Genomic DNA, 13099 nt, shown 5'->3' with positions numbered 1-13099 from the left:
ACAGGGCTTAATGCGAAGAGGTCATGCTTAGGTGTTTCTACGGGAATGTATCAATTTTTTTTTAAAACTAGTTAGGATGTCCCTAAAAGCATGCTGTTGTATGTAGACCAAAAGCCTCAACAAGACTCTATGTGTGAGAAAAGAAAGCCTTCATGAAATTATCTCATGAAAATTTCTTCACAAAAGGCTTATATTCGCATAAGTCAAAAGAGCTACCTTACTCTTCTCAAATGAGTTAAGAGTTTTCTGTTTTGTCCGTTATAACAGAGGTACACTTCGATTCTTAACCAATCTTTTTATACCAAACAATTCTTTCAATCCGAATTTTCGAAGAGATTTGTCCTTGAGGTCTTTGATCAAACCAATCAAAACCTAGACAAATCACAAGTCTGTGTTTATGATCTAACATCATGAGACCATGATGGAAGTGAAACCCAAATATCATAAACCTTAAGGAATTGACGGGGAACATCGCTCCAGATTTTAATGAAACCTTTGTTTCAGTATCAAAATTTCGAAACTCCAAATCATATTCAATTTGCATGTGTGGTCTTGATCAAACATTCGCAACCCACGATGTTCGTTACCCAACAAGATCCAGTTAAATTTTTTTTTGAATATGATTTCTATGTGATTTTTATTCGCAAATCCTAGTCATGATAAATATTTTCAAAAGCCAACTTGTCATTGACTACACTGGTCAAACAAGTAATTTCATTTACAATTTCTCACCTTATGTTAAGGCTGATATGTAATGAAATTTGAAATCAACCCAAAATATCTTTTAAAAGAAGCCCTTCGATACTTATCAATATGTATTCGATTGTAATTCACGGGAAACTACACAAGCTGTGATTGTCTCTCTTGATGATTAACGAAGCAACCTTTGCCTGGGGTTTAACTGCATTCATGTCAAATTAAATTTTTGACATCACAGAATTCCAAATTTTTTTGTTTCTCATCTTATTTTGTTGACACAATGCACACACGAAATCCTTGAGGTTCTGAGTAAAACCAACTCAGGCTGATGATTTCACAAATCTGGCATATGACTTCACTTTACATCCCAAAAGTGAAAGAGCCTTGCCTCCATGCGAAGGGTTTTAACGGTTCATATTCTATAACGGGAAACTTGACAGACTGTGTACTCAAGATGGTTGGTATTCTATCCGGTTTTCAAGGAGATGGGACAGTTACTTTTTACAGCATGCTTATCTTTTACAGTATTGATCCGATTTTCAAGGTGCCACATCGGATAGCATTAAATGCATCCCGCTTTAATTTCAAATCAATTTTGGGTAACCTATAAAAGGGGGATCAAGAACACTATATACGGTTACGCGAACAAAATTCTCACAAACCTCCAAAGATTCAAACTTCTTCATCTTCATCCTTTCTTTCAAACCCTAGAAATGGACGGAACTCAATCCAACACTGATGAAGTTCTTTCTTAATCCCTGATGAAAATCCAAAGCACAAATTATCAGGTTGATCCGAATGTTTCTTCTTATCCTGAAGAATTGAAGATGCTTATCGTTGCTCTGGAACGATCCTCTCTGGCCACTGTAATGTTCAAATCTTTCTCAGTTCCGATGACTTGGTTGTCATTGGCTGCATCTTCTGCTTCTCACAACTTCACCATAGATGTCATAACCTTCAACCTCATCAACAACAAACGGGTGAAACTCACGAAGAAGATGTTCGTTGAGTTTTTGGAAACTCCCAACAACCCTCCATTTTTTAAACCCGTTAATTCTCAAATCATCCATATGTTTAATGAAACGGGTCATCAACCAGAGCTTGAGAAGATAAGTGACTTTCGAAAGTTTGGGTTGCCGTGCATATGGAATTTCTTATTTGGAATTTTTCTCCGATGCCTAATAGGAAGAACAGTTGGTCTGGATAGAGGGTGAATGGAAGTATATGCAATGGTTATGGGCTTGTACTACGATATCAGTGTCGATTATGCAACCCAGTTGTAGAAGGAATTTGTCAAGAGTCTAGAAAACACAAACTCTGAAAAAGGAATTTCGTGTGCGAGGTATTGGAGTTTGATTCTAGAAAAGGTGTATGGAAGAGAAGGGATTGTTGTCCCTGAGGATGTTGAAGTTGCTGAATTCTCTTTATATCAATTTCCGAAGGTAGTAGAAGATGATGAGGCAATTTTTACTCATGTTGCTCGCATTCTAGATGCGATGCTTCGCAAGGTCTCTCAAACTCACAAGGTCTTAGTGAGATATTTGAACACAATTGATCAAATGGTGCAGACTGGAGTGTTATTAGAGGTTGTTGCATCATCAAAGAAGAAGAAATCTACAAAGAAGGATGTGAAAGGTCCATCTTCGCAATAGGCTCCGAATGCATATGTTCATATTGAAGAAACTTCATCTTAATCGAAGAAAGAAACAATACCTTCCAAGTCTGGGGTATTGAAAAAGATTCGCAAGACTGAGGTGAGCAGTAAAGGAGTTACAATTCGCAGTATTCCAGCTCCGGTCTCTCCAGGAAAGAAAAGGCAAAGAGCTGAAGACGTTGCGAAAAACATGCAACGTACTCTAACAAAAAGATGGAAGCTGGTGGTTCGAAATGAATCGTCTGATGAAGAGATAGTTCCAGAAACTCCACCGGTGACGTCTACGGTAAATGTTTCCTTACCCATCATTTCTGTTCAACCTACTTCGCAAATATCTACCACCACTCCACTCACAGAACCACTTGAAATAGTCACTACCGGATCAATTTCTGAGGAGGTACCTATTTCTGATACGGTTGTCAATGTATCTGATACGGGGGCACCTATCACAAGTGTTGATACAACAATGCCCATCAGCCTACCAATTACCTTTCCCATTTCCACTATCACTATTTCCACCTCATTACCACCTTTTTCACTCCCAACATCTACACTCACCTCATCTTCGATATTTGACCATGTTTTGAAACACCCTTTCACCACTCTATTTCCTTCACAATCAACTGAAACTCCTCAGCCTACATAGCACATGTTCGATGATGAAACGGAAGGAGGAGGTTTCGGAGGAACCTTTGAGGCATTACACTTTGACTCTGAAGAGGAGGAAATACCGGATCACATGCTTATGTCTGGTAAACAGTTCAAGATTTTGAATCGCAAGTTGAATGCGATTATTCAATCACAAGCAGACTCAGGGTCTAAATCTTTTATGTCCGGGGTAGAAGTGGAATACTTGATCAAGGAGGCTGAAAAGCATATTCTTGAAAAAGTTGATCAAGTGGACAAAAATACAGAGCTTTGCATTCAAGCTCAAGGGAGTACATTTTTGGGTGTAGTAAAGGAGTTAAAAGCTGTCACAAAAGAACGACATGTTCTATTTGTACAGGATGTGAAGAAGGTAAGAGAGGACGTAAATTTCAAGATTCATGAATTGAAGAATGAGATTGCAAAGGAGCTTAAGGATATTCATTCTCAACATCTTGAAGTCCAGAAGCAGGTTGATGTGGTGGCTACTGAACTCAACAAGGTTGTTATTGCCCCTATTCTTGAAGCTAACCACAAAGAGACCAAAGAGAAATTTGATCAACTTCTTAAGATGGTAACTGAGCTCAAACAGATGGTTTCGCAATCTTCACTACAACAAATCCTTACCCCTGAGTTCTTGTCTCTGAAGGTTAATACTTTAGAGCAAGCAATTCAGAAAGCATTAGCACCCATCGCAAATTTCACTTCTACTCCCAAAGAATGCCCCACCTGCTTTCACAGGGGTGCAAAGGGGAGAGACGGGTAAAGAAGATGCGAAGACGGTTGGGAAAGTTATTTCGACCCAACTCAAGAAAACTCTTCCTACATTCACAATGCCTGTTTCCTCGACAATTTTGACCACGAGACCAATAGCCAAAGGTATATCCATTGGGTCAAAAGAAGGAGAGAGTTCAAGTGCGAAACCTCCAACTGATGAAGTGGGAAAAGGGAAGGGCATTGCATACGAAAAGTCTAAGGAGGAGAAGAAAGCCGAAGCTGAAGCAGAGATTGAGCGAATGAGGAAGGTACAGAGCATTATGAGGCTCAGGGCTAGTGATCCTCCCACAATGAACAAAGGTGATCCTGAAAAGCTTTATTCATATGAAACAATTGAATCAAAGGTTGTGGGGGTAGAGATGTACGAATTTGAGAAGAAGCCTAAGGTTAGCTATGATATTGCTAATTCAGACAAATGCCAACTAGATTTTCTGATAAATGAGATGCTCTTCATTACTGCTCAATACAAGATCAATGAGAAGTTTGACAATGCTGATGATTATATATACATGAAAATCAGATTTCATGCTGTATTGGCGAAGAATCCGGAGGAAGTGTGGTCTTTAATGAAAATAAAGAAAGTGCTAACTATCAAGAAAGATGCAATGTTCGAAGATATGCTACAAAATTTTCGATATTTTGTCATGCGAGCTAATGACAAACAATACGACTTCACCATTGCTGATTTCCTTTGATGAATTGCTATGATCTAATTCAAGTAGCAATGATTTTGAAGCATATGGAGGATCACAAGCTCAAGGGCTCAGAGACAGAAGTGTTCAGAGTCGGCTTCGCACATATCGAAGTCTTCATTGATAGTTATTACAATTGCTTAGCAATGACTGATGAAGAATTAGCCACGGGCTTGGGGAGAAAGGTGACAGTTCCCTGGGAAACCACATTGACCCAGTCAGTATTATCAAAATATGTTGATGGGGAAATTTGCCTTAAACCTTTTGGCATGGTGTTCTCAGGAAGGGATACAAAGCGTAAACCTAAGAAGTTTTTGTTCAAGGTCTCTGAGATAGAAAGATATACCTCTGCGCAGTATACGAACTTTATTGTTCGTATGAACAATTGCAAGAGAAACAATGAAGGAGACAAGAAGGAGCTGAAGAAGGTGATCAACTGGTATTCCGAAGTGCGAAAGGCTATCCACTCAGCTGTTCAGAGGCTTATATCTGAATAGCTTCGACTGTTTACAAAGGGGGAGATTGTAGAGTCATTTTGTTGTAAAAGTCGATGTGGCTATGTCTTTGTAATATTCGCATTTTAGTTATTTTACTAAGTCATTTATATGCGAAACCTTAATGTTTAGACTTAGTATATTTTTTGTACACTCAGGTTCCCTATAAATAGGGACTGAGGTTAGAAGTAGAGGATAACTTTTTGCAACTCAATTATCCTTCTACTTATTTCATGTAATCAGTCTTTCTCAATACAAGATCTGATTAATATTTACTCTTCGTGTTCTTATTTCATAATGATTCAATTCATAATTGCATTCATAATCTCGATAACAATTCTCTACAAAGAAGAAGGAAAAACTATCACTTTTATAACAGAACATTCAGGTCTTGGTAGAAGACTATCATATCTTTTTCCTATTTTACTTTATTTTGTGATACATTCACATAAACGATGAGTTAGACTAAGTACTGTTTGTAATAGTCAAAAAGAAGGAAAAACCATCATTTTCATAGCAAAACATTCAGGTCTTGGTAGAAGACTATCATATCTTTTTCCTATTTTATTTGATTTTGTGATACATTCACATAAACGATGAGTTAGACTAATTACTGTTTGTAATAGTCAAAAAGAAGGAAAAAATATCATTTTTACTTACAAAAACATTCGGGTCTTGGTAGAAGACTACATTTCATACTTATATCAACTGTTCCATTTAAAGATTTACATGACATTCATAACAGCATTCCAAAACCAGACAATAACACTTAAATACTTATAAATTCACCAGCTTTAGGCTGATACTCGCTTTCAAAATAACTTGTATTCTCAGGTCATCAGTTAGACAGGTACGATGGTCAGGTTTTGAGAAGACGGAGCACAGACAAGACTCATCTTATTTTGATTATTCATTATATTGTTGTACATTATGAAAGAACACACATGTATCAAAACTTTACTTTTAATGCAATGGATGATGTTGTTGCTTGTTTACTACTTTACACTGTTATGATACTTCACATGACGTCATCCACCCCGGAATGTTTCCGCCGTTCCTGGTTTTGGGGTGTGACATTGGGGGTGTCCAAGAGTTTACTACCGTAAACCATGGGGTTTACGGCCGTAAACTCCCAAGGAGTGGTCCTTGGACCGTAAACTCCAAGGGAGTATACTTTTGGAACCTTAAACACCCCTATAGCCTTGTATGTTACCTTAGAATCACCCCTAGAACCACTTGAGGCTTGAAAACACTAAACAACACTCCTCCCATGAGTTTACGGCCGTAAACTCATGGGGGATATGGTCTCCCAACCGTAAACTCACTCAAGGTGAGTTTTAGGAGAGTAAACTCCATGGTGAGGTCTTATACTCTTTCCTTGCAACCTATTAGCCTTCTAGCACTCAACCATAAAACCATTAATCACATTAGGATGCCTATATGTGTTTAATTAGAGTTTAAATCACTAATTACTTGTAAAGATATGTCTTCATATGTTACTAGGGTCATAAAGGGTGTACAAGTCTTTACTTGACACCAAACGCTCATCCAACACTTCCACCCGATCTACTCATCTCAGGTGAGTTCATACCCCTTAATGAACCTTTTTAAATGTTTTTACATGTTTTAGGGGGGGGGGGGTACAAGTATAAATTCTAAAAGTTTTTATTATTAAATCATATGTGATTCACAAATTATCATCAAAAAGGGGTTTTTCCACACTTTTAGCTGCTTTCCAATAAAACTGTTTTAGTTGATTATCAAATGCATTTTTAAGATTAAATTGTTATTAAACTGTTTTTAAAACTGTGTTTAAATTTACTTTTCTTTTTAAAATATATCTACACTAATATATTTATATAAGTAAGGCTTGAAGGACTTAGGACCGATAGCTCGCCTTATTTCCTGTTCTTGTTTGATGTGGTCTTAGGGTATCGGTTATCCGTCCGACTGTCATTGATTTCTTAGTTATATATCATATATATTTGTGTTAGATATGAAAGTCTTCATCTCACTCAATACCTTTGTTATTCAAAGGCAGGAAATCGTACACTCTAGTTAGCTATAATAGGTATAGCTAAGACTACTACTCGTTATCTCTACTACTGCTATACTCATTATAACGGCTATTACTACAAGATAATACTTGTATAAGAGAACACTCTAAGAACTATACAAAATACTATTATACTAAAATACCGTAGAATACACGAATACAGAGTATAACACACTATCCCTCTATAAGACACTCTACTACGCTTACACCATGTGACCAGGGCTTTCCGGTTGGAAGGCAACACTACATGTATAGATTTATACAGGGCAGACACTATTACATCCCGACTGCTAGCTACAGTCCGAGCCGACTAGGCTCAGGGGTGGCACTACATTACTACGCTACGCATGACCAGGAAGGTCATCGGGTTCTCTATTATCACTTCAGTCTGGTCACCTGAGGGGTTACACCTTTATCCAACATAATACACTAAGACTTAAGTCTAAACTAACAATCCTGAAGTAAGTAAATATCTATTACTAATGGAAGTTTACACCACTACTACTGATAACAGGCATAACTTTTCTTCACCTAAATTACTCACACGAGATTTATTACTGTACTTTTACAACTGAAGGTTTTCGATGATAATGCTTACACACAACACAAAGGATTTAACTTACAAAGTACTTTTCTGGAAAATATAGGATTTTCTAGGGATTTCTACTACTTATAAACATAAATTTCAGTTTTTATTCCATAGGTTTGAAAACACTTTTATACAACAAAGACACTAAATTCTTATGAACTCACCAGCTTTACGCTGATACTCGTTTTCAAAATAACTTGTATCCTCAGGTCAAAGATAAACAGGTACAGGTGCAGCTTTTGGAGAAGATGGAGCACATACAAGACCCATCTTTTATTTTGTTAAACTTTTGGTGTCTATGAAACTCTACAGAACACGTTTGTAATTAAATTTACTATATATATGCAATGGTTGTTGTCTCTTGTTTTTACTATTATGCAATTGTTATGATACTGTACATGACGTCCTCCACCCCAGAATGTATTCCGCCGTTACCGGTTTTGGGGTGTGACAACCGTCTAGGCTAGCATGCAAACACATTAATTTAGAGCAGTCGTGGCACCAAACTGAAAAACTCTGATTTAAAAAATTCAAACCCAAACTGAAACCAATGGGTTCAGATTCTCGGTTTCTCGGTTTCGGTTTCGGGTTGATAGGTTGTAAACTCGTAAACTTTAAATTTAGCCAGAAAATCACCATTTAACCAAAGGTTAGGTTGAGACTTAGCAACTCTTAAGAATATAAGAAACCTTATATAGAAAGCAATATGGGACATCTCATGCATTTGAATAATTTTTCTCCTTACACAACAGTTGGTGTTTTAAAATATTGTATTGTACAACTCTATAATGCATAAATTGTTGTGTATAACAAAAAACTGTTGTGTACGAATCACTTCCCTTGAATAAAAAAGGAAGAAAGTTACTTGTTTGTTCATATAAGGGATAGATTCGGCGGAATTTACATCTCACCACCTATATAGGATGAGATGCATTGTTTATAAAAAGGAAAGTAATATCAAAGCCTTGGAAAATTTGTAGAGGACAAGAGTCAAATACGAGACCTTAGACTCTAAGGGTGAGGTGTTGAACCATGTGAGCTACAAGTATTTGTGATATCCCTTGGTGATATATATATATATATATATATATATATATATATATATATATATATATATATATATATATATATATAATAGCTTAATACAAAAAACAATACATTTTCTTTATACTTATAAGCTAAAATGAAATAGCGACTTAAGACCCCTGGATCTGCCCCTGGGTAGCATAAGCATAGTCTTAGATTGTTTTTAGAATATAGTGGAATCGCATATTCCAATCTCTAATATATGTTTGAAAATCAAATTTGTGCTTTCACGTGATTTGATCAATAATAACAACCTCATTTATGTATTTTTTTAAACTCAATTTTTACAATCAATAATAAAAAAGTCAACAAATTCATTAGCCATAGTGTTTTGATTAATTTTCAAATGAGCATACACAAAACCTTAAGTCTCCAAATTAATAGACACATAACCATGGATGGAACTATATGATAAATGGTTTCATGTCTGCTAATTTTAAGACCGGAGGTCTTGTCTCTGCTAACTTGGGTGAAATCATATCTTAAATGGTTTCATGTGTGCTAATGTGGATAATAAAAATTATGTGTTTGCTAATTTGGAGAGACCTACGTTTGCTAACCGAAGGTTTAGTGCTTACTAGTTTAAAAATGAATAACAACATAAAGCCTAAGAATTTGTTGACTCATATAAAACTATTATGACTATTATTGATAGTAAAAAAATTGAGTTTCAAAGAAATTTAATGAGATTATTATGGATCATATCATAAAATTTTGAAATTAGATTTCCAAACATAGATTGAAGTTCAAGAGATTGATTAATATAAAATACCATACAAGTCTAGACCAATGTTCTTCACCACAATAATTTTTAGGGTAAATGTCACTGTAGCCCTATGAAGTTTCATGATTTGGTTTAAATGGTCCCTTTTGTTTTTTTTTTTTTGGCATTTAAGGGGAACAAAATGTAGTTTTACCGACTCTTCAAGCCATTCTATAGAAAAAGAAGGGGTAAGCCAATTAACCCCATCTTACTCAGCATTTTTTTTAAGACACCTCATGTTAATTATTGACACGTCGAAAGATTCATTGCCACATCAATAAATGAGGTTTTGACCTAGTTACCCCTTTTGTAAATAAGTCATTCACCCATCACTATCTTCTCCCCTTTCTTCTTCTACCATTTCTCTCCTAATCGATACCATGGCCGTGTATATGAAGATAGATCTTCATTTTGCTGGCATTTTTACTAGGTATCCTGCAATAAGTTACTTAGATGGAGCCGAGCAACGCTTTGAAGATGTCGATTTGGCAGGAATGGATGTTAAAGAATTTCTACTGTTCATTCAAATATTCGCGAACGAGGAATGTGTGAATGTGTATTTTTGCATGCCAGATATAGAGTTTCCTGAAGGATTGAGGATAATAGCCATTGAGAAAGACTACCAAGACTTCATTCAAGTTGGGTACGACAGCGGATGTGTAATCCAAGTTTACATGGATCATCTTGGTTCTAATGTCCATCAATGGATACTGGATGACGAAGCTGAAGTTTGTAGTCCTGAAGATAAGATGTTGGGTATAGGGGGAATAACGAGGACTTGCATAGCCTCAAACCTTTTCAGAACGAGATTGATGACTTGCAAGGTAATGTACATGATGATCTTGATTTCACTCCTATGAATAAGACCATAAATGATGTTTTTTTTGAGCAAGCTATGCCCCAAAATTCAGTCAATCCCATCAAGTCCTCCTAATGAGGAGGCATATTTTCGTATGGATGGCAATGACACAAATGTTGAGGAAGTGACAACCTATAATGAAAATGTTAACTGGAAAAAAAACTGTGTTAGGTATGAGATTTGAAAGTCCAAAACAGTTAAAACATATGTTATGTAATTATGTTGTGGCAAATGGGTATCAGTTGTGTTACAAGAAAAATGACAGTAGGAGACTTTTAGTGAAATGTTGTTCTAGTCAGTGTAAGTTTAGACTTTGGGCCTCATGGATGAGTGAAGAACAATCTTTCAAGATTAAGTCACTCATAGATGAGCACAATTATGCAAGAAATTTCAAATTGGGATCAATTGTTAGCTATGCTTGGATAGACAATCATTTTACATCTGAGTTCGTAAATAAGAAAAAAATGAGTGTTAGGATGCTTAAAGAAGAGGGCAAACAAACTTTTGGAATAGATGTGAGTATGGGACAGTGTAGAAGAGAAAAGAAACATGCCATTAAGCTTATTGAAGGAACACTTGTTGAGCACTATGCAAAACTTTGGTCTTATGGAGAGGAGATAAGAAGATCAAACCCTAGATCAACTGTGAAGATTGGTGTCAATAGTATGCCTGATGGGAATATTTATTTCAGTAACATGTACGTATGTTTTGAGGGACTAAAGCAAGGATAGAGAGGTAGTTGTAGACGAGTAATAAATCTGGATGGGTGTTTCTTGAAAGGCTTATGTACAGGAGAGTTAATATGTGCAGTTGGTAGGGATGCTAATAATCACATATTTCCAATTGCACGGGCAGTTGTTTGTGTGGAAAACAAGGAGAATTGGAAATGGTTTTTGGAGAATTTAAGGGATGATCTAGGATTAGAAAATGGTTTTGGTGTTACTTTGATGTCAGATCAACATAAGGTATGTTAACTACATTATCCTTTAATTTTAGTCTAATTGTTGTTGTTTGTTTTAATAATTTTACTTTTGGTGTAGGGTTTGTTGGAAGTTGTGAAAGAAATTTTGCCTACTGCAAAACATAGGCAGTGTGCAAGGCATATTTTAGCCAACTTTAGGAAAAGATTTACAGGAGTGCATTATGAGAAGATGTTTTGGAGGGCATGCAAGGCATCCACCGAGCCTTTGTTTAATGCAGCAATGAAGGAAATCCAAATTTTGAATCCTGCAACCTTTGAATACCTTATGGAGAAGAACCCTAAATCATGCTGCATAACTTTCTTTCAGGAGGGTAGGATGTGTGATGCAGTAGAAAATGGACTATCTGAAAGTTTTAACAATGTCATAAGAGAGGCAAGGAAAAAACCAATTATCACAATGCTTGAGGAAATTAGATTGTATGTTATGGAAAGGCAGTTTAATTTGAGCATGAAAGGTAGTGCATGGCCTGAGTTTAAACCATGTCCTGCAATTACAACATTACTTAATAAACTTAAAAAAGCTCAAAGGTAAATATTTAATATCTTTAGTTTGATTACTTTAAACATAAACTAACTTCCATCCAATGTGTTTAGATACTGGCAGGTTCTACCAACTGGTTTAAACCAGTTCGAGACGAGAAACTTGGCTGAGTCTTACGTGGTGGATTTAGACAAAAAGACCTGCTCGTGTAGAGTGTGGCAACTGAATGGCTATGGTTGTGTGCATTCAGTTATAACCATTTCCTTTCTTAACAGGGATGTTGGAAGTTATGTGGATCCAATGTACTTTAGAGCATTTTACAGGAACAGTTACAAATATCCAATGAAGGGGATGAACGGGAGCAATATGTGGCCATGTAATAGCTATAGTCCACCACTACCACCTTTGAGGAGAAAATTGCCAAACAGACCTAAAGTAAATAGAAGAAAGGACCTAAGTGAAAAGGCTATAAGGCACACGGTCTCAAAGGTTGGAAAGAGAATTTTATGCAGTGTGTGTAAAGAGGCTGGACATAACAAGGTTACATGTCCTAAAGTTGACAAGCCCAAAAAAATTAAGGTCAAAAGGAAAAAGAAAGACAATGGTGGAAGGAATGGAGGTGAAGGAGGTAGTGGAACAAAAAAAATGAAGGCAGTAATCCAGGTGAAGGATGTAGTGGAACAAAAACAAACGAAGGCAGTAATGGAGGTGGATGAGGAAGTGGAACAAAAACCAATGAAGGGGGTAACAAATGTGAAGGAGGTATTAGAAAACAACCTAAAGGAAAAGACACTACAAGGAAAAGGAAGTATTCTGAAAGGATTATAAAAAAGAAGTTGGGTAAAAGGGTTGAAGGAAAGAATGGAGAAGGCAATACTAGTGCTAATCCACTAGATATTGAATAAGGATAATGTGTTTGTTTTGTGTTTAAGTTGTTGGATGTTCTTGGATTTAGTTATGGATGTTTGTTGGATGTGCTTGGATTTACGTATGGATGTTTGATGCTTGTTTATTTTATATCTGGATTTTGTTACCTATATGTTTGTGGTTATGTTATTTGAGATCCGATATGCATGTCCATATTATGTAACGAACGTGCATGGTTGTGTTAATAAGTTTCTGTATTATTGTATATTTATGTGGTCCCAATTGTGGTCCACTAAACTAATCTACGAATATAGTATGTCCATGCATATTAAAGATAAAGTGGGCCAAAAACTATGTTTTCATTACAACTCTTTTTGGTTCACAGAACCACATTTATCGAAATTATTAAAAATCATCAATAAATTACCATTCTTAACCAATTACAACTTGTACAC

This window comes from Lactuca serriola, chromosome 4 (assembly GCF_051521515.1).
Source record: "Lactuca serriola cultivar US96UC23 chromosome 4, Lser_US96UC23_V15, whole genome shotgun sequence".
Classification (NCBI taxonomy): domain Eukaryota; kingdom Viridiplantae; phylum Streptophyta; class Magnoliopsida; order Asterales; family Asteraceae; genus Lactuca; species Lactuca serriola.
This window is presented reverse-complemented; position numbering follows the sequence as displayed.